Genomic DNA, 21307 nt, shown 5'->3' on the forward strand with positions numbered 1-21307 from the left:
GATCTTCGGTGAGGGAAACTAGCGGCGCTGGCTTGGAATAGTACGAAACCCTAGCTGACTCCTATCGTGGACCGTTGGATCACATCTTGATCCAACGGTTGGTGTGCTTGGCGGTTGGGCTAGAAAATGTTGGGGGTTCTGGAAACCCTAGTCTCTTTGGGTCACTGTCGGGTTTGGGCCACTTGTATTTGGGTCGTTTGTTGTTTTTTATTTGTAAAGGGTCTGTACACAATATATATATATATAAGTAAGTATATTATATAATATAGTTAGCAAATATTATATAATAACATTATTTAAAACGGATGAAATTTAGTGTCTTCAATATTATTTAAGTTAAGATAAAATTAAAATAAAAATTTTAAGTTAAAATTAAATATTATATATTTTTAAGTTAAAGATAAAAATTTATATTTCTAAAGTAAAAAATATTTTCAAATAATATTTTAAAATATGAATATGTGAATTTAATTTGATATTTAAATTAAAATTAAAATATATATTAAGAATTTATGAATTGAAAATAAAAAATATATACTCTAAGTTGGAAACAGTGTAGCAAGTTATTGATCTGGCTCAATTGTTCAGCGTTTGATATCTTGACCGTTGAGTTTGGGTTCGGGTTCGGGTTCGGGTTCGGGTTCGAATCCTTTCTTTCCCAATATATATTTTCCTGTCATGAACTTTATTTATAATTAAAATGATTATAAAAAAAATAATTATTAACAATTAAATGACCATTATTTGTAATTAAACAATCAATTATGTAATTTATTTTTTTAATAATTAAAATAATTATAAGATAATATTTATTTAAAATTTTATTTTAATTATTGTTAAACTTATAATAAAATAACATTATTTTTTTCGAGTCTCCACCAAGTCACAATTCAATACGTAAATAAGCAATTAATGCAAACCCCATTATTCACACTTGCATGTTTGACCAAGTGCAGTCCATTGGTGATTTGACCGTTTCTTTAGATTGATTTGACTGGAAAACCCAAAGACCAATGAATGAGACCAGAGGTAGTAAGATTTTGATGGTTAGTTTGGGTATTAAATTATATGATTTGGTCGAATTTCATTTTAAGTACATATCCATATATTTGTACATTTTATTTTTATAACATGTTCAATTTTATTTAATTTATCATAGTAAAATTTAGAAACGAAATTACATATCTGTTATATGTTTATTGCCATTTTTTTAATTCATTTTATATAATTTTTATAATAATTTAATTTTACATTCCACGGGATTCAAACATTGCTACTTTCTAATGAAATACTTAGGGGTTCATTTAGTCACAAGTAACTCACTGAAAAGCATTGTGTGGTTATAATTGAAAAGATCAAATCTAAACTTCATCACTGGTCAGGAAAGCACTTGAGCTATGCCGATAGATTAGAACTTATCAGAGCTGTCCTCTTTAGTATTGCAAACTACTAGTGTAGACAATTAATTCTGTCTCAGACTGTTATTAATAGGATTGAACAACTTTGCTCTAGATTTTTTTGGAGAGGTACTGATAAAGCCACCTATGGAGCCAGAGTTAGCTAGAAGAAGATCTGCCTAGCGAAATCAGAGGGAGGACTCGGCTTAAAAGATATTAAAACTTGGAACAAAGCATGTATGATACAACTTATCAGGAACATACTTGCAGGAGAGGGATCATTGTGGGTAGCTTGGATCAAAAGCTACGTTATCAAAGATACATATTTTCTGTTAGTAGAAGATATATCAAATTCTAACTGGTGTATCAGGTGCATACTTAAACTAAGGGCAGTTGCAATCCCTGTTTTATCTGCAGGAGCTACAAAGACAAAATATTTCTGGAAAGAAATACAGGTAAAAGGAGATAAAGTCACATGACACATATTGATATGATTTCCTCTACACGTTCCCAAACATAACATGATTATATGGATGATTGTTCTAAACAGACTCCCAACCAGAGAGAAACTCCTAAGATTGGGAATCGTAACCGATGGTTCATGTATTATTTGCAATGAAGCTCCAGAGACTAGGGACCACCTGTTTAGTGAGTGCTCTCTGATAGTTTCTTTATGGAATGCTATTCTGAATCTCTCCGGCTTAAGCTATCCTTCATTACCATAGGTTAGCATGTTAGACTGGGCTAGTGGTGCTTGAAAAGGAAAGTCTCTCCTCACTACTAGCTTGAAACTTGCTTGGTGCTCTTTAATCTATTCCTTATGAGAGGAAAGAAATAGAAGATTGTACCGAGGTAGCACAAGTGAGAACGAAATTCTGAATACAATTAAGGAGACTGTAAGTATTCAATAAAGAGAAAGAAATATAAATAGATTTTATTTTTTAAAAAATAAATTATTAATAATATTAACATTTATGTGTTGCTTTTTTTTAAAAAAATACAATAAGGTTTTCATGCATTTAAGGTTCAAGTTTGAGTTTGAAGATTCAATCTTGTTAAGTTTAAGAATTTTTTTTCATTTCGAGCCTTTTCGAGCTGCTCACGAGTTTCAATTCAAGATTTCGAGTTCGAGTCGAACTTAAAAATTTTAAGCTCGTGAGTTTTCGAGTCGAGTCGAAATTCATTTCAGAGTTTTCGAGTCGAGTCGAGCTCAGCAATATTCGAGCTCGACTCGGCTCATTTACACCCTAGATATAGCCGATTGTTCTGAGCAAACAAGTTGTAATTAACAACAGCCTATAATCATAATAAATGTTAAACTTGTACAAGATTATGGTCAATTATCCACCTTCGTTTCCCTTTCCAGCGGGTTCCTTCAACGTACTGTCCACACTGCAGCGGTCAGCCCGCCTCTCATTGGTCTTCCTTAGCATTCCATGACAGAGAACCATAAATATATGGTTATTATTATCTTAAAATTAAAATTAAGATAATAATAACCATATATTTTTAAATTAAGATAAAAATAAAATATATTTAATAATTTCATATAAAAATAAAATATATTTAGATATTTTATATAAAAATAAAATATATTTTTTAAAGTTGAGCTCTATTAAAATAAAAAAATGTTTTTAAAAGTTAAGATAAAAATAAAAATATATTAATTAAGTTAAGATAAAATTAAAATAATTTTTTAAGTTAAAATAAAATATTATATATTTTTAAGTTAAAGACAAAAATGTATATTTCTAAATCGAAAAAAAAATATTTTAAAAAATGAATATGTGAATTTAATTTGATATTTAAATTTAAATTAAAATATATATTAAGAATTTATGAATTGAAAATAAAAAATATATACTCTAAGTTGGAAACAGTGTAGCAAGTTATTGATCTGGCTCAATTGTTCAGCGTTTGATATCTTGACCGTTGGGTTCGGGTTCGGGTTCGAATCCTTTCTTTCCCAATATATATTTTCCTGTCATGAACTTTATTTATAATTAAAATGATTATAAAAAAAATACTTATTTACAATTAAATGACCATTATTTGTAATTAAACAATCAATTATGTAGTTTATTCTATTTTAATAATTAAAATGATTGTAAGATAATATTTATTTAAAATTTTATTTTAATTATTGATAAACTTATAATAAAATAACATTAATTTTTTCCGAGTCTCCACCAAGTCACAATTCAATACATAAATAATCAATTAATGTGAACCTCATTATTCAGGCGTTTTTCCCGAAAAATCACCGGTGACCAGTATATTTACCGATCTAACACCGGTTAGACTATATTTTTCGATTTAACACCCTTTGCAGTAAAGCGCGCCCCCTACACCGCGCTATATGCTGATTTGGCACCACATGGGGTAAGACACTCCCCCTGAACCGCGCTATATGCTGACATGGTATACACGTAGGTATAGTGCGACCCCTGGAGCGCTCCTTACGCCACGTAGGGTATAGCGCGGGTCAAGAGCCGCGCCTTACCTTTAATTCTCTGACATAATTATATATAGCGCAGGGCGGGGGCCGTGTCATACCTTTAACTGATATAATTATATAAGGCACGGTGCAGGTACCGCGTCTTGTATAATTATAGCAACTTTTCTCAGCTATAAATACCTTTTTCCCCCGGTTAAGTTCCTCACATCTCTCCTCTCAACTTATAAATTAATACAACAATTCCGTCAACGAGTCAATAATTCTGACAATTGTCTCATATTTAAGTCAGAAGTTCGTGCGATTTTTCGTTATAAGGTAATTTTGTGATAAATTATTTATTATACTTATTGTTTATTATGATTATTTGAAAAAATATTATACCAATTGTTGTCAATTAATTTCTGTGTTTGTAAAATTAGAAAACGGAAATATACGTCGAAATAGTTTTGCAGTACAAGTAATAATATAAAATTATATTATTTAAATTATTTACGTTTATGTGTAAAAATTTTATTCTATTATATTTTCATTTATATATTATTTATTTAATCAGCATTGTTTCAGTTGTTTTTTTTTGCAGATATAATATTGCCGCACTTTTAAACTCAAAGAATGGCGCGACTTTCAGTTATTGTTTATTATGATGGTGAAATTCGAGAAGATGAAACCGACATTATTTTCATATCAAATGAGTGTTTTAAAATGTCATTGAAGAGAAACATAACTCTTGAGGAGCTGATAACGAAGATTTCGAGGAAGATTTATGTTGGAAGTAATAGAAGAATGTCGTCGTTGCAGTATAGATTTCCAACATCATTGTTGCCATTAACTTATATAGCGTTTGAACTTTTGAACAATGATGATGTTGAAATGATGATTGAAGCTCAAAGTAATTATTCAGACGCCGATATTTAGATGTATGCAAATTTTATTCAAGTGCGTGTCGTTCGGGGTCAATCATTAAGCTCCCACTATGGGCTGGCTGAACAAGTTGATCAAGTTGACAGCCCGACGACAGTAATATGTAACGATTTTAATGCCATAATGGTGAGATATTCATCCGCAACTCCTTACGATATGTACCGAGATGGGTCGACGAACAATCCGTATGGAAACATCGCGTCCAGTTTAAGGGGAAGGCATTCATCTGCAAATCAGTTTGACCTTAATATGGAGATGCCATCGACAAAACCATCTGTGTAGTTTCCATTTGACACGATGGCTTCAAGCTCCAGGGGGAAGCATTCAACTGCGAGCTTTTTCGATCTCAATGTCGATATGCCTTCTAGTTCAAGGGGAAGGCGTGCAAGTAGTAGGTTCTTTGACCTAAATGTGGAGCGCATGGAGGAATCATCATCTCCACCAGAAAAACCGCTTCTTGAGTCTGGTGCGGATGGTGCTGAGACTGGACTATTCATTCACTCAGAATCACCACAATTCAACTCTGATGATGATGAAGTTCCAGGAAATGTGGCACAAACTGACCCTCCTGCACATATGTATGAAGCTGATTATGGTGCAATGTACGGGCTAGAATTTGCGGATATACCTCATCTCGGTGACTATAGATATTACTCATCAATAAATAATGGTGAGTTATCTTTAGGCATGGAGTTTTCAAGCAAAGAAGAAGCGGTGATGGCTATAAAAAATTACAATATCTATAATTCTGTTCAGTCCAGAGTCAACCGATCCACGACCGAAAAATATGTATGCTACTGTGCCCGACGCGAAAACGGATGAAATTGGATGGTTCGCGTATCAAAAATGAAGAGGAAAAAACAACATATGAGAACTAACAATATACAACGGTCCTCATACATGTTGTGTTGGAGGGGTCAACCAAGATCATCCCAACTTGGACTCTTAAATGATATGCCAAGCCATCATGCCCATGGTAAAAACAAGCTCTCATATAGCTGTTGCAGTGTTGATTTCAGCTATACAATTGCAGTATGGGTACATTGTCTCCTATAAAAAAACTTGGTTGGCAAAACAAAATGCCATTGTCAAACTTCATGGCGAATAGGATGCATCTTACAACAAACTTCCAGGTTGGTTTAGGCTGGTGCGAACGTTGAATCCTGGGATAATTGTGGACTTCGAAACCTCCTATGCATACCATAATGATTGAGTTCTTCGCGATCGATGCCAATTCTACCGAGTTTTTTGGAGTTACCCACAGTGCGTTAATGATGTCAAATACTGTAAGCCTGTGGTCCAGATCGACGGGACTTTCTTGTATGGAAAATACAAGCAAGTTTTATTATTGGCAGTTGTCCAAGATGGCAATCGTAATATTCTTCCAGTTGTTTTTGCTCTTGTCGAAGGAGAAGATACAGATTCTTGGGCTTTTTTCCTTCGAAATTTATGTGCACATGTTATCACGAGGGAAAACATCTGTGTCATTTCAGATCGCGGAGCTGGGATCAAAGCAGCAATGAAGTCTTTGGGTCCAATGTGGCAACCACCCTTTGTCCAACATAGGTATTGTCTCTGACACATTGCTGCGTACTACCATGGAAGGTACAAGAAGAATGATGAGCGTCAATTAATTGTGCGCATGGGTAAGTGAAACTGATGTAGTTTGTTTCTTTCGATCGTTTTAATTTTGCAAAGAAAGCAAGTTAGTAAGTTATACATTTTTTGATCAGGTTACGAACTACTTCCTCGAACGTTTGAATCAATGCTTCAAGATTTACGGGCGAAGAACGAGGTATGATACAATTACATCAGCCTTATCGATAAAGAAATGTGGACGAATGCATATGATGGTGGATATCGATATGGACACATGATGACTAACTTGGCAGAGGCAATCAATTCAACCTTAAAGGGTGCACGTCACTTACCAGTAGCGGCTTTGGTAAAGACTATATATTTTTGTTTGGGGGCGTATTTTGCGAAGCTCGGGGGACAAGCTCAAACCTGGATGCAAGGCGGTCATGTCTATCACCCTAGATTAGTTGTAGATCTCCAGAAAAAAATTTTTGCATCAAATGAAATGTCTGTAACAAACTTCTCTAGAAGGCATGAAATGTTTCGTGTCACAGAGTTACCGCGATCTCTTCAAGGGATTGAAGCTATGCCGTTAAGAGTAAATCTAAGGGACAGAACGTGCGACTGCGGGTTTTTTCAAGCTCTGAAGTATCCATGCTCTCATGTGATAGCAGCTTGCTCGCATACACATAAAGACTATAACCATTTTGTGGATCTCATATACCTATTATCTGAAATTTTTAAGGTATACGAATTTGAGTTTCCCCCATAGGTAATGGCAAAGACCCTGATGAGGTTCAAGATTGGCTTCCGATTATACCAAATCCGAGTTTATTGAGGTAGCGTGACCGTCCAAAATCCAATCGAATTCATTGCGATATAGATATTCGAGAAAGATCTAGACAAGAGAAAAGATGTGGGCATTGTAGAAACCCAAAACACACTAGAAAAACATGTCCACTTCTGTTGCCATCAGGTAACAATTGATGAGGAAATGATGTATTTGTTTATCAAATAATAATTCTTGTACTTCAATTTGAATTTACTTCAAGTTAATGTTATTTGATAATCGCTAATGAAGATTAAAAAAATGTTACAATAATACGAGATTGGACGTTTGCGTTATATGTGATATAATAAAAGAGATAATAAGTGACAAACTTAAGAAAGTTATCGAACACAATCATTAAATTTTATAAAACTAATAACAATTTGGTATTTCAAAATAATTTTAAATACAACAAACTTACAATAAGTATTAAATGGTAAATGATAACCAAATTACAATAACTGATATTAAATGGTAATAAACAAAATTAACTGAAATACATTAAAAAAAGTCCAACAAATTTAACAAAATAAAGTAAGTATTAAATGAGAAATAATAAAAAAATTACAATTAAAAAGTCCAATAAACTAAATACAAATATAATAAAAAAAATCTATCGATGCTTACGACGAGAATGTGTTCTGCAGGGCGGTGGCTGTCGGTCTCGAGGAGGATTTCTTCGTATCACTGGTTGTGACTCCTCGCTGTCATCATCATTACCATCGTCATCGTCATCGTCGTCCTCCTCCTGAGTAGGTACATTAGGTTGATGAGGAGCTGATGACGATGAAGCACATCCATAGAATAAGAACCCTGGAGGTGTATGACTGACTATCCCACCGACCTGCGAAAACTCATAAAACCTAGACATCGTTGAGTGTGAAAACTATACAGGAGGTGTATGTGCTGCGGCCATGGGTGATGAGGCTGAACCCGCCAAATATCCAGTATATGAACCCCAAGTGAGATCTACAAACATAGACCCATAATAGCCTCCAGGAGGGGTCATCTATGATGGTGGCGACGGCGGGGTCATAAAACCAGGTTAAGGCGACGGCGACGATATCTGGTAATGGAAAGGCGTGGCAGCATCATATATGGCTGCGGTATGTAAGTCGCTGGATAAGGTGGCTGCTGTGAAGGTCCTGCTATTACAGTTGAGGATGAACCGGAAGTACCTACTCTCCGTCCACGAGTCGGGAGATGATGGTGCTGTGTCGGTGAACGTCTCTGTCGACGTCGCGGAAAGGTCTGCCCTCGTGCATCCTCGGGAAGCAGAAACAATTTTCTGTTACTGTTGAACCACTCATAATAACCGTCATCAACCATCAAGAGGTCATCAAAAATGGGCTCTCTACGGGGAAGGCGCCGATGTCGATCCTCCCACAACACGACCCACTCATGATGCCTCACCAGCCAATCTTTATCTGTCTTATCGCGTCTATCTGTGCTATGCAGCTCGTCCATATTGCGAGGTGCTTCCGGAATTGGTTGAAAACAACCAAATTTTCGGAGCACGCGATCAGTGGAGTGTCACTCGATGGTCGCATAACAGATCAAGGGGATCATCGTCATCCAAACATCTGATGGGCCCCTCAAATCAGGTGGGATCACCACCCTCGCATCATCAGTAGAATATGACACCCATTCAAACTAAAAAAAAATATATATAATTTTTATCAAAAGAATAATCTAATTATATAACTATAATCTAAAATCGATTTTTAAACATTAAAATTCATACCTGTGTGCCAACCTTCTAATCGATTAGCACCCTAATTTTTTCTAAATCATCAGATAGCTCTTGATGATTTTTCCTATCAGTAGACCACCTATTCAAGGAAAAAAATTTATTATACGCTTTATAAAATTATTAATATACGAAATCAGTTTTATAATTACATCAGGAGTAGTGAAAATACGAATGTGTTCTTCACAACGGGACATAAAAAGGGCAATCAATACCATGCCCAAGACTGCAACAGCAGGAGACATCCGCCGATAGCATTACTCCTGTAGTCAATGGCTCGACACATCTCCCTGTACAGCAAAGCCAAAACTGCCGAGCCCCAATTGAATGATCCGACCAGATGAAAGTCGCTCAGATGTCGCAACCACATGCAGTGAACTTGGTTGTGCGATTTGTCCGGCATCAGTAACCCTCCTATCAGCTGCAGTATGCATGCCCGTGCATACATTTTAACTTCATCATCAGACGCGTCATCGCTCAACTCTCGAAAATTGACATTTAACCAATTTAACGGTATCCGACCACCGTTAAAACTTTCCGGGACACGTCCTAGATTTTCCCTGTATAAAGTAGTCCAGGAACCCTGTGCGATCCCTGATATAACATCCCCATCCACCGGAAGACCCAGGTGCATAGCAACATCCTCAAGTGTAATCATGCACTCTCCGCACGGAAGATGGAATGTGTGGGTCTCCGGCCTCCACCGCTCTACTAAGACAGATATAAGGTCTGGTTCTATCTTACAGTGACCCTGATATCTACCTATGTAACCAAATCCAACCTCTACTAAATACGGCAAGACACAACTAGGTATCACTAACTTAAGGTTCATAATAAAAAGATCTAATACACAGTTATTCTCCTAAAAATAAATAATTACAGAAATTAATTCTTAATCTAATAATCATGCATTAAATAAATCAACAAATTATTACGAATAATTTAAACTAAATTAAAACGTTAAAATGTTACCGTATTAGTAAAGTGTCGAGATATATGATTTCCATCCAAGCGAAGTAGACCGTCTTCTATTATATATCTACAAAAAAAATTATATAAGTAAAATATTAAATAAATTAAAATACTTAAATAAATTAAATACAAAATATTAAAAATATAATAAAATATACCTTAAACAGAGAATATAAGAATATTTGAGAGAAGTTGAGAGAAATTGAGAGAATTTGGTGTGATAAAAGTGATTGAGGATGAAAGTATTTATAGGGAGGAATAGGGTGTGAAGCGTCGAGGTATAAGAGTAATTAAACATATAGCGCGGGGCAAGGGGCGCACCTTTCTGACGTGTGGCAGATATACAGGTAAGGCGTGACCTCTAATCCGCTCTATACCAACGTGTATCCCATGTCAGCATATAGCGCGGTGTAGGGGGTGCGTCTTACCCCACGTGACGCCAAATCAACATATAACACGGTTCAGGAGGTGCACTTTACTGCTAAAGGTGTTAGATCAAAAAATATAATATGACCAGTGTTAGATCGATAAATATACCAATCACCGATAATTTTTCAAAAAAAAACACCAATTATTCACACTTGCATGTTTGACCGACAACCTATTAATGATTTGAACTTTTTTTAGATTGATTTGACTGGAAAACGCAAAAGACCAATGAATGAGACCAGAGGCAGTAAGATTTTGAGGGTCAGTTTGGGTATTAAAGTATATGATTTGGCCGAATTTCATTTTAAGTACATATCCATATATTTGCACATTTTATTTTTATCACATGTTCAATTTTATTTAATTTATCATAGAAAAATTTAGAAAAGAAATTACATATCTGTTATATGTTTATTTCCGATTTTAATTCATTTTATATATTTTTTATAATAATTTAGTTTTAAAAATATATACTTTCATATGTGATTACATTGAAAATATTATAATTTATATAATTCTTTTTGGTTAATAAGGTCACGGTGTTAATCTCTTTCTCAAAATTTCCTCAAGTATAATCATTTACACAGTGGGGACACCCTTTGCTCAGAGCTTTAAGATAAGATCAACTAAACATTAAACGCAAATAAATAAATAGATGGTGCTCTTTTGTTTGGAGAAAGTAATTATTTAGCTGATACAATGGGTGTGTGAAGAATCCACTTAATCTGTGTTCATAGACACCGGTTGAACATTTATTTATTCATTCATTATTATTCAAAAGCATTTTTTTTTACTTTCACAAAATATTTTCTTTTTCAGCCATCACCTGGTCAATAGATAAATTACATAAATAAATGACTAATGCATTGCAAATCCCACGATTCACACTTGAATGATTTGTTTAGTGCTAATCCCATTGGTGCTTTGACTAGGATTTGCAACGAAGCATTACATTAGACCACCCAGTGAGACTGAACGTCCACTCTCACACTTTAATTTGCTTTTGTCTGTACAGGTTAAGATTTCAGTTTTGTCTGTGTAAATCGATTATTTATTATAAAAATACTTTTTTAAGTTAATATTTTTATTTATAATATTAAGATTAAAATTAGAGATGTTATTTAAAAAAAAGATAAGTCTAGAGTGACTACACGCGGGCACCACTAGTCTACTAATATAAAAATATAGTAAAATTCATAAATAGTAATTATATTTATTAGAATAATTTTATTTATCCTTGAATTTTTAAAAGTTATAAAATAAACATTAAACTTTAGGTTTTTATTAAAATATATGTAACAATCGTGAAATATTGTTAAGGGATGGCGTGGCATACTAAATTAATAAAAAATATATTATTTTCCTTCTCAGTTATAGCTAAAGTGATAGGGAAGCGGTGGCAAGTTAATGAACGTTGCTCTTGTTGAATAATCAAAGCTAGAAAACTCTAGACTCGATGAATAACAAAAGGGGATGAATAGGGGAAGGTGGCGGCATCAGCTAGGGTCTTTTAGAGTTTTTTTTAAGTGTTCGAAACAAGGTAAGAAACAAGGTAAGAAACAAGATTATAACAAGATAAACGAAAGATAAAAAAATTGAAAATAAAGTAAGATAACTATAGATGCTCGATTTGTCCGGAGATTGCATACGGATGTCGCTAGTGTTTATATATATTATTAATTAGTTTGATTATTAGGTAAAATAGTAATATATTATTATTATTATTATTATTATTATTATTATTATTATAAGAATATGCACACATATATAAGCTAAAATTAAAAAACAAAATTTAACATTTTATATTTTACAGGCCCAAACAGTTGAAGTAGGCCCGAACCAATAATGGCCCAAGAGTTTAGGGTTTGAAGAACCCTAGTTACACCATGCCTCTAGTGCTGCCCAAATCGCGACCATCATATCGAACAAGATATGATGGACCAGATCGAAAGCAAATTAGGGTTTTCCCCTAATGCACCAACAGCTACTGCCGCCGTCGAAGCCCGATTTTTGATCTGCCCCGCGTCTGAGATGCATGCTCAGCTCAGTACACGCGTCCTCGATTCCCCAAACGTATATGTTGTCATCACCACCACCGGATTCATCCCTGGTTGCCTCGAGGCTGACGAAAAATCCTCTGGGTAAAAAAAAGTACCCCATCATATGCATGCATCATGGATGTCTGATACAAGGCTTTGTCTCTGCCGCGTTTTTCTCCTCGGTCAGATCACCCTAAGTCGAAAGAAGCAAAGACAACAAAAAAAAAAGAAATAAGAATCAGAAGATATTTCCATTTTCATGCAACGAAAAAAAAGTCAAATGGGGAGACCCCCATATCAATAGATCAACGAAGAGAGAAGAGGGGGACCAAGGAGAAAAACAAAAAAGAAAAATCAGAAAAACACAACCACAAAATCAAGAGAGAAGAAAACAAATACAACAATAACAAAAAAACCAGAGAGCCCCTTTCGAATATAAAAAGGAAAGAAATAAAGAGGAAGGGGAAAACTTACCACACCATCGAAGCCGAAACGTTGCTGGAGACTGCCGTCTTTTTCAAAAGTATCCCTTCTGTCTCACGTAGTTCTAGGACGGTAGGAGTGCCTTTAGGTTTAGGGGGTTCGAGTTTGGCTTTATAGTAGAAAAATGAGCATTTTAGGATATTTCCTGAATTCTGGCTGTCATGGGCGGCGGCAGAGCGCTCCGGCGAGTGGTGATCGGAGACCACCAACTTTCCTCGATGATAAAAAAAGAGAGAAACGAGAGAATTTTTTTTTTCTCTTTTAGAGAGAGTGAAAATGAGAAAATGAGGGAGTTGGGTTGATTTTAGCCAAATTTTGGGTATTTATACCCACCCCAAACAATGCCGTTTTGGGGGAGGGTTTATGCGTTTTGGACGCATGGGAAAATCATTTCTGCAGCCCTTGTGTATTGTAAATTTGAATGTGGTCACTGCAATGAATTTTTGCTTATTTTAATTTGGATTTCAAGTTTTACTTTATTTCTATTTTAGTCACTGACCTTATTTACACGTGTTTTGGGTAAATGTTTTATTTAGTCCCTAGATTTTAATGTTTTCCATTTTAATCTCGAATTATGATGATGGTTAAATTACATTTCCAGTACCTATCTTGCGCGTTATTTTCGTTAATGGCCATTACTTTTGTTTATTTTACAGTTTAATCCTTAAGTTTAATATTTTAAATTCTGAATGGTTATTGGCTTATCTATGATTCTGGTGCCTAATTTGTATAATATTCGCAATGTTTAACCTAGCCTTTTCTGGTTTTGCAGTTTGGTATTTAAAGTTTCTGTCTTTTTGTCATGTTTTAGTGCGGTCGATTCGACTTGCATTGTGTTGTGTTTTAATCTTTTCTTGTTTGTTTCATGTTATTAGATAGCTATTAAAGGTGCATGGGTTCAATCAATATATATGTACATTAGTATTTTTAATATATATATATATATATGTGTGTGTGTGTGTTAAATATTATTTTGCACGAGTAGTTTATAGAAACACGCCTTAACTGACAAGGAGTGTGTTTCCAAGAATCGTTTGAACAAAATAATACCTTTTATATATTCGAATGAATTTTTTAATGTAATTAATATATGCATTTTATCTAAAAAATAGGGTAATATTATTTTGTATGAGGAATCCATGGAAATGCCCCCTTAACTGACTAGGAAGGTATTTTTAAGGATTGTTCGAACTAAAATGATTCCCTTATATTTTTTCTGAAAGGATCATAACTTAATTATATATTCGAATTTGCCAATTTCAATGTTTAGATGACGTATAATTGCTTAGGTACCGATTTCAGGAGTTATGTAATCCTTCTCCACATGTAATTGTCTCCCAAACTCTTTTTCAAAAACAAATTTCTGGTTAAACACATCATTTTTTTATCTTTTAAAATTATTTTTCTTAAAATTATTTTAAAATGTATTTTTAGGTATACGACCTACATATTCCAAAGGTTGATGGCGACTCCAAAATTATTTATTTGTTCTTTATTTTAAAACCCAACCTTTTTCGAGATTAAGTTGGATCGCTTCCCTCCATACCCCTAAAAAGCTTAAGGACCATTTCGACAACTTGACGACTCCGCTGGGGACATTAGAGAGTGAGGTCATAATCGATTATACGTCATCTTTTTAGTCGAAAATGGTAAATTCTCATGATATTTAAATTTTGATCCTCATGTTTTGGTTGCATCACATTGTACATCTTTTATATATTAGTTGTACTAACGTGTGATTTGCATGTTTAAGATTTCTGACATTTTTTAAGTTTGTTTGTTTTTGGATCAATGCAAAGGATTGTGAGTTTCCCCTTACATATGCTAAAACCATACTTATTTAGAGCCTTCTAACTGTGCCATATCTAGTTAGGTAGGGATGAACGCTACGCTTATGTGAGAAAATTATTTTTCTTCGCATAAGGTTTAGCAAGTAACCTCTAAGGTACATATGCCTCATGTTTACGAGCAAAACATTGATTTTCCTCGCATGGGCATGGGGAAATGCATCCTCTCGAATTGAACTCGACCCATTTAATCCTATAATGGGTGAGGATCGAGGGTCTGGCAAGCCCAAGAGGGCATCAACAAAGGATAATTCGAGGACCCTGTTAGTAATACTGAAACTCTGCCTATTTCATACTGAATTTTTGTCTCTTGTTCTTCAAAAGTCACAAGAAGGGAAACTCACTCTAACATTCTCTTCGAATTTATTTATTTATTTTACAAAATCATGAGAATTAGAAGATTATGCGGTTAGGTTCTTTTTCCCCCAAACAAGCATGCGAACTAGATGGCATGAGGTTAGGATTTATGGGGGTAGAAAACATGTTTGGGTGGAACTGTTATAAAAACATGTCAGGGTAGGTACCATGTTGGGTATGATATTTTTCTTTCGTAAATATTTTTTATGCCTTTTGGTAAAGTGGTACTGACAATTTCTTTTGTTTTATCTTATTGTTATATTCCTTATGTTTGCATTTGCATTTTCACATCATAACCAAACAAGGTGTTAATTCACAAGTGATTGATCAAATCAGAAGGCTTCCGTATCGGCATAAGAGTTCCATAGATATATAGTCATATCTGGAAGGGCGATGACTCACAAACAAAGTTAAGTGACGAGAGAAGAGCTCAAATTCGATCGAAGACTCCTGTTAAATGAACAAAGATCAAGATGGTATCAAATAGCCCAATTATAGTTGAGTCAAGAGATATTTTGCGAAATATCAATGCCACTTTCCTCTTGGAGAATCCCGCAAAAATGAAAGTCTAGAGATCCAACAATCACGGTAAGTGGAGTAAAACGAAGAAAGACGGATCAACATTTTCAGAAGTCCAACAACTATAAAGACAAAAAAACCAAATCGTGAGAAAGGCCTAGACCCAGCAAATGAAGAAAATCAAGTTTGTTTGTATAATGTAAGGAGCACTTATGGACTAATGAATGTTGTTCTGTGGTGATCTCTTTTGGAATTAACACCTTGTGCATTTGCATTATTGTTTTACATTAGCTCATTAATTAATTTATTTTGTTATTATTGTTTTTCTAATAATTCTTGTCATTTTGTTATCTTGTTTGTACTAACTTGTTTTTATGTTGCTTTTCTTTCTGCTTGCATCGCATGATCATGACATAATCAAGGTGTTGATTTGTTAGTGGTCATCAGAGTAAAAGGTTTTTATGATGGACAAATGATTTCACAATCAAGTAGACTATAACACAGCTGGGAAATGGCATCTTGAGGAAACTCCGAGGATAGTGGAGAGCTATACACCCAAATATTGCACGTCTAACGAAGAGCAAGAAGAGATAAGAGAGATGAGATAACAAATGTCCCAGATGATGGATAGAATAATGACTTTGGCCAAAGGAAAAGAGACTTTTGCAAAAGAAAAGAAAGAACTCGACGAAAATAATCCCGTGATATCAAATACACAAAGGATTAATTTAGAACAAGCAGATTCTAGTCGATTTGAAAAATCACGTCCAATCATCATTTGTATCAACAAGTTGTCTGGAGACACCAAAGAAATGGTGACAACAGTAAAAGTTCAGAAAAATGAGAATAAGCCATGTAATCAGAACTCGTTGGTGCCTAAGATTCTACTTCCAAAGTCAGAGGGAATAAACCTGAAGACTCCAGTTCAATCCAAGCTGAGAGGTGACTTTCATTTTTATTCTATTCCTATACCATATAAGGACTTGTATGATAAGATTTTGGAAGCTCGAGAGGTGGATTATGTGAAACCTTGGCAACCTCCATATCCAAGTTGGTATGACGTCAATGCTCGTTGTGAATATCATGTCGGAACCCAAGGATATTCCATTGAGAATTGCACTGCCTTCAAGCATCGAATCCATCATCTTTTGGATCATAGAGTATTGCAGTTCTAGATGAATGGTCAACCTAGTTTGGTAACTCCTGTTGAGATGGAGCCAAAAGTGTTCAAAGGTAAGGGTATCAGTGAAAATGATGGAGGCCATCCATGATGGTTTTTATCGGAATAGTCAAGCCTTTAAAAATGATGGTATAGGAAATGCCCTGGAGGAGTGGGCAAAATGGGTCATTAAATTGAAAAAAAATGTTGACCAATGGAGAAATAATTGCAAGGCGCATGAAGGTTGAGCCAAGAAATTATCTTATGATTTACAGATGGCAAAAAAAGGCATAGTAAAACCGTTAATGATTTGAGAAGATGTCAAGCCGAAAATCAGATGTTAAATATGTCCATAGCCAATGTGGAGGCCTTATATCAGCGCCACAAGTGTGATAACGATGTTGAGCTAAAAGTCACTAGAGCCAAGAATAAGACATTGATGAAGATTGCAGATGATTATGAAGATCTTGTACGAGGACTTCTTGACCACAAAGGCTTTTTTACAATGGATAATTAACAATATTGAGAACAACTCCAAGAACTGACACGTAAGATGAAGGAAAAAGAAGATGTCATAAAAGAAACTGTCACCCAAGCAAGCAATGTGGCTCACAAATTAGTTGATTTAGCTGACTTTGCAAGAGAATTGAAGCAGATGGATAACTCAACACCTGAGCATGAGTGGAAGTTAATTTGGCTTTTGAGAGAGATAGAGAAATTAGGAGTTAAAGCTATCCCTTATATGTAAAGTTTATTTAATGTACCGAAATCGTTGTGTTCAATGAAAGTTGTTTTAAGATGGTAACTCTGGAATGACACCTCTTGCATTCATGCATTTTCATTGCACATTTTACATTCCCACTTCTGTATTTTTGTATGTGCATTTTTGCATCTTTACATTCATATCTATACATTATACATTGCATAATATATTGCATCTAAACATACATTAATCACAGATTTGGGTAACTCACAGAGAATCTTGTGATAAAAATTTTGAAGGTAAATTGAAGCCACCCCGTTTTTACCTAAAGAAGGTTTGAAAGTGACGGATATGAAGCTTGGGGCATGCCATTATGCGGGATACTAAAGAGAAAGTTACAGGATCTGATCGATTCGGAGACATGGTTTTAATGTGCAAGAGGGGCATCAGATTGTAACAAGCCTGAAGATCCAGTTGAGCACCCACATGTCGGATGAGTAATGGGTCTTTTAATTAGGAAGATACCGTTTCATCCGTCACGAAGCTATATTTTGCTTGCATTGTCTTGTTTGAGTTTGTTTTTGCTATTTATTTCTTACTTTATTTACCTACTAAATATTTTATCAAAAATGTTTGGTGATTGAACTTATGCTATTTTTAAGGCTATGAGCAATGAATCAAAATTTTAATCTGTTAGTTCTTTGAGTATCCAATTAATTAAAGTTTCTTTTAATTTTTCAATAATTATAGATCTTCGGTAAGTGGCAAAATTAGACCATTCATTTCTCTTCCAAAGCCAAAAACACAATGGTCATTACCAAAACCAAATTGTGACACTACATCTATTTGAGACTCCAAAATCATACCTTTACCTTTTTCAAGACACAAAACCCATACTTTTACCTTCCTGAGAAGAGCTGATATTTTTATAACACTACCTTCCCCCATATACACAACTTCAAAGTCACACATTTGTCTTTTCAGATACAAAACCATCATTTTTCTTTATACCAGTGAAACTGAAAGGCCTCAAAGTGCAAAACTTTCATTTTTTTGTGAATCTTCTTGCAAGAAGAGATAAGATGGGGCATCATGGATCAACTTATTGAAGAGTAACTCCAGTAATTGGGGTATACTCAAAGCAAGAAGAGGAAAAATAAAGGGAATGATTTAAATAATTATATCATGTATTAATTACAATGTTTTCATGTAAATAAAAGTTAATTCTAAATATTCATCCCCCTAGGGATACCTCTTTTTAGAAGGACTTCTGTGTATGAAATGATGAATGTCATTATTTTATTTATCCCTTCACAAAATGAAAAAAATATATCCCTTGTTGAGCTTGAATTATTTTTTCTTCGAATTCAACCCTAATTAAGGATCACCCTCCACATTGGGGGGCAAGGTGAAGGATATCTGCTCGTAGGAGTAGAGATCGTCAATCCAATTTTATTATAGGGGCAAGTCTCCATGAAATAAAGAGGAACAAGAAGGAACCACAAGGTAGATCAAATACAAAGTGCTCAGAGATCAAATCAGTCAAGAACAATGAAAGAAGTTCCAAATACAAGAAACAAAGAGGAAAAAAAGTTGCTCAAAAAGATTGGAGTCCTATACTCATCTAATAAATTCATAACAAATATAGAGATAAAAATGAGAGAGAAGAAGATAAAAAAAAGAGAAAAAAAGAGAAAAAAAGAGAAAGAAAAGAAAAAAAGAAAAAAAGAAAAAGAAAAGAGAAAATATAGAAAAAGAAGAAGGAAAAAAGAGAAAAGAAAGAAGAAACAAGAGAAAAAGAAAAAGAAAAAAGAGAGAGAAAATAAATCAAATATTTCAAGATGAGTGGCTCATTGAGCCTCAAGCCACAAGGTTGATCAAGTACAATCATTTCAAAGATTCAGATTTAACAAGAAGAGCGAGAAATGGTGAACTCTAGGGTGAAGACCCAAAATTGGGCAGTCTAGAGGGATAACGAAAAAGAAAAAGAAGAAAAAAATAGGTAGCAAACAGATCCAAGCCAAGAAAGGCAAGAAATGCATCAGAATAAATTGATCCTTGGTTCAATTACCCTTAAACACTTGTTTGGGCCTATTTATCCCTTTATTTCATAACCGTGAACCCTGGCCTATGTTACATGCCTGAAAAGTCAATTCTAATCGTACAAGGATTTATAAGTGAAATAGACTATCTTCAGATTTCATTATGCTTCCCAGGATTAATTTTTATTTGCAAAAACTAGTTTTCTAAAATCTTTAATGCATGATACGAAAAATAATAAAGGGGGTTCAAGACGTAAAATTTTGAATAACGTCTTGAAGGAAAATGAGGATTCGAGTTGAAAACCTGAAAGGGCGGCTCGAATATTAAATTATATAATGACGACATAAGAGACGGTCTTACAAAGCTCTTGATTAAGTACCACACGACCCAAGGGTGTTCCTGAGAGTTTGGAATCAATAAGTATCCCTAAAGTATGAGCATAACAACTACTTCAAGTCAGTGGACGCCCAAAGAGACATATATGCTGTAATAAAAAGGCCAACCTGAGAGACATTTCCTTTTTAGAATCAACCTGCACCTAAAATTTGTCAGTAATTTTTGACACTTGCCAATGGGCTATGATTTTTTGAAAGATTAAAAGAGTAGTTGACTTGTTTGATATTCATTAAACTCTTGTTTTATGATTTGTCTCAATTGTGAAACCTAGAAAGGGGTAATATTTTTTCAAAATTTTTGATTAAACATTTTTCAAAATTCTTTTAATTGATATTTTTTCAATTTTTTTGGAAATAAAAAGAAGAAGAAAAACATTTTCAAACAAGGCAATCTCTCTGGAGTAGGTCTTGGTAGTTGACACATGTTTCTCAGGCACATAGTTCATGCTTAGAACCAGTGCTGGAGTAAGGAAATGATAAATGTTGGGACATTTTTGAAGGCCCATATCATCCAGGAATACAAGATCATTGAATTGAACAAACATTTATTTTCAACGAAACATAAAGATGTGAAGAATGAAAATGGTGACACAATGAATTTGAAACAATGAATTTGCTTTTAAATATCAATGCAAAAACTTAGAGGGCTAAGTTCGAGGTTAGTAATTGAGCAAACGCCTTCAATTCCAGTTGTTTCTAAGGTTCCAGCCATCATCCTCAGTAGGGATGTATCCCATGGCTCTTCTAGGCAGATAAATATTACATCAATTGCTGCGATGGTCAGCTCTAGACAATGACCCTTGATTTCCCACTATAGGGAAACAACACATACACAATCTCCAAAGCTTGAAATTATGGATCATCTTTTCAAATATGAAAGATCTATTGGATTTCTACACAAGTTCAGTCGAAGAAAGCCAATCTTATAAGGGGCAAGAATTTTCTGAGGGTAAGAAGAAATTGATACAACTCAAGAATTGCAAGAGTGCACGCTGGTGCAAACAAAAAGTGAAGATAACAATCAGTAAGAGAATGAAGATCGCTCTTGTAGCCGTCCCTACCATGAATCAAGAAAACATGCATTTATACATGATACATGAATTTGTGTCATTGCACTATACATCATTTCATACATGCATGGTAAATTTTGATCTCCCTCATGAAGAGTATTCGATCTTTGTTATTCTTGACTTCCTCGTGAAGAGAAGTCAATATTTGTCTTTATTGACTTCCTCGTGAGAGAAGTCAATCTTTGTTATTCTTGACTTCCTCATGAAGAGAAGTCGATCTTTTTTATTCTTGACTTCCTTATGAAGAGAAATCAATCTTTGTTATTCTTGACTTCTTCATTAAGAGAAGTCGATCTTTGTTATTCTTGACTTCCTCTTGAAGAGAATTCAATATTTGTTTTCCTTAACTTCCTCATGA

This window comes from Hibiscus syriacus, unplaced genomic scaffold (assembly GCF_006381635.1).
Source record: "Hibiscus syriacus cultivar Baekdansim isolate YM2019G1 unplaced genomic scaffold, ASM638163v2 tig00110126_pilon, whole genome shotgun sequence".
NCBI lineage: Eukaryota > Viridiplantae > Streptophyta > Magnoliopsida > Malvales > Malvaceae > Hibiscus > Hibiscus syriacus.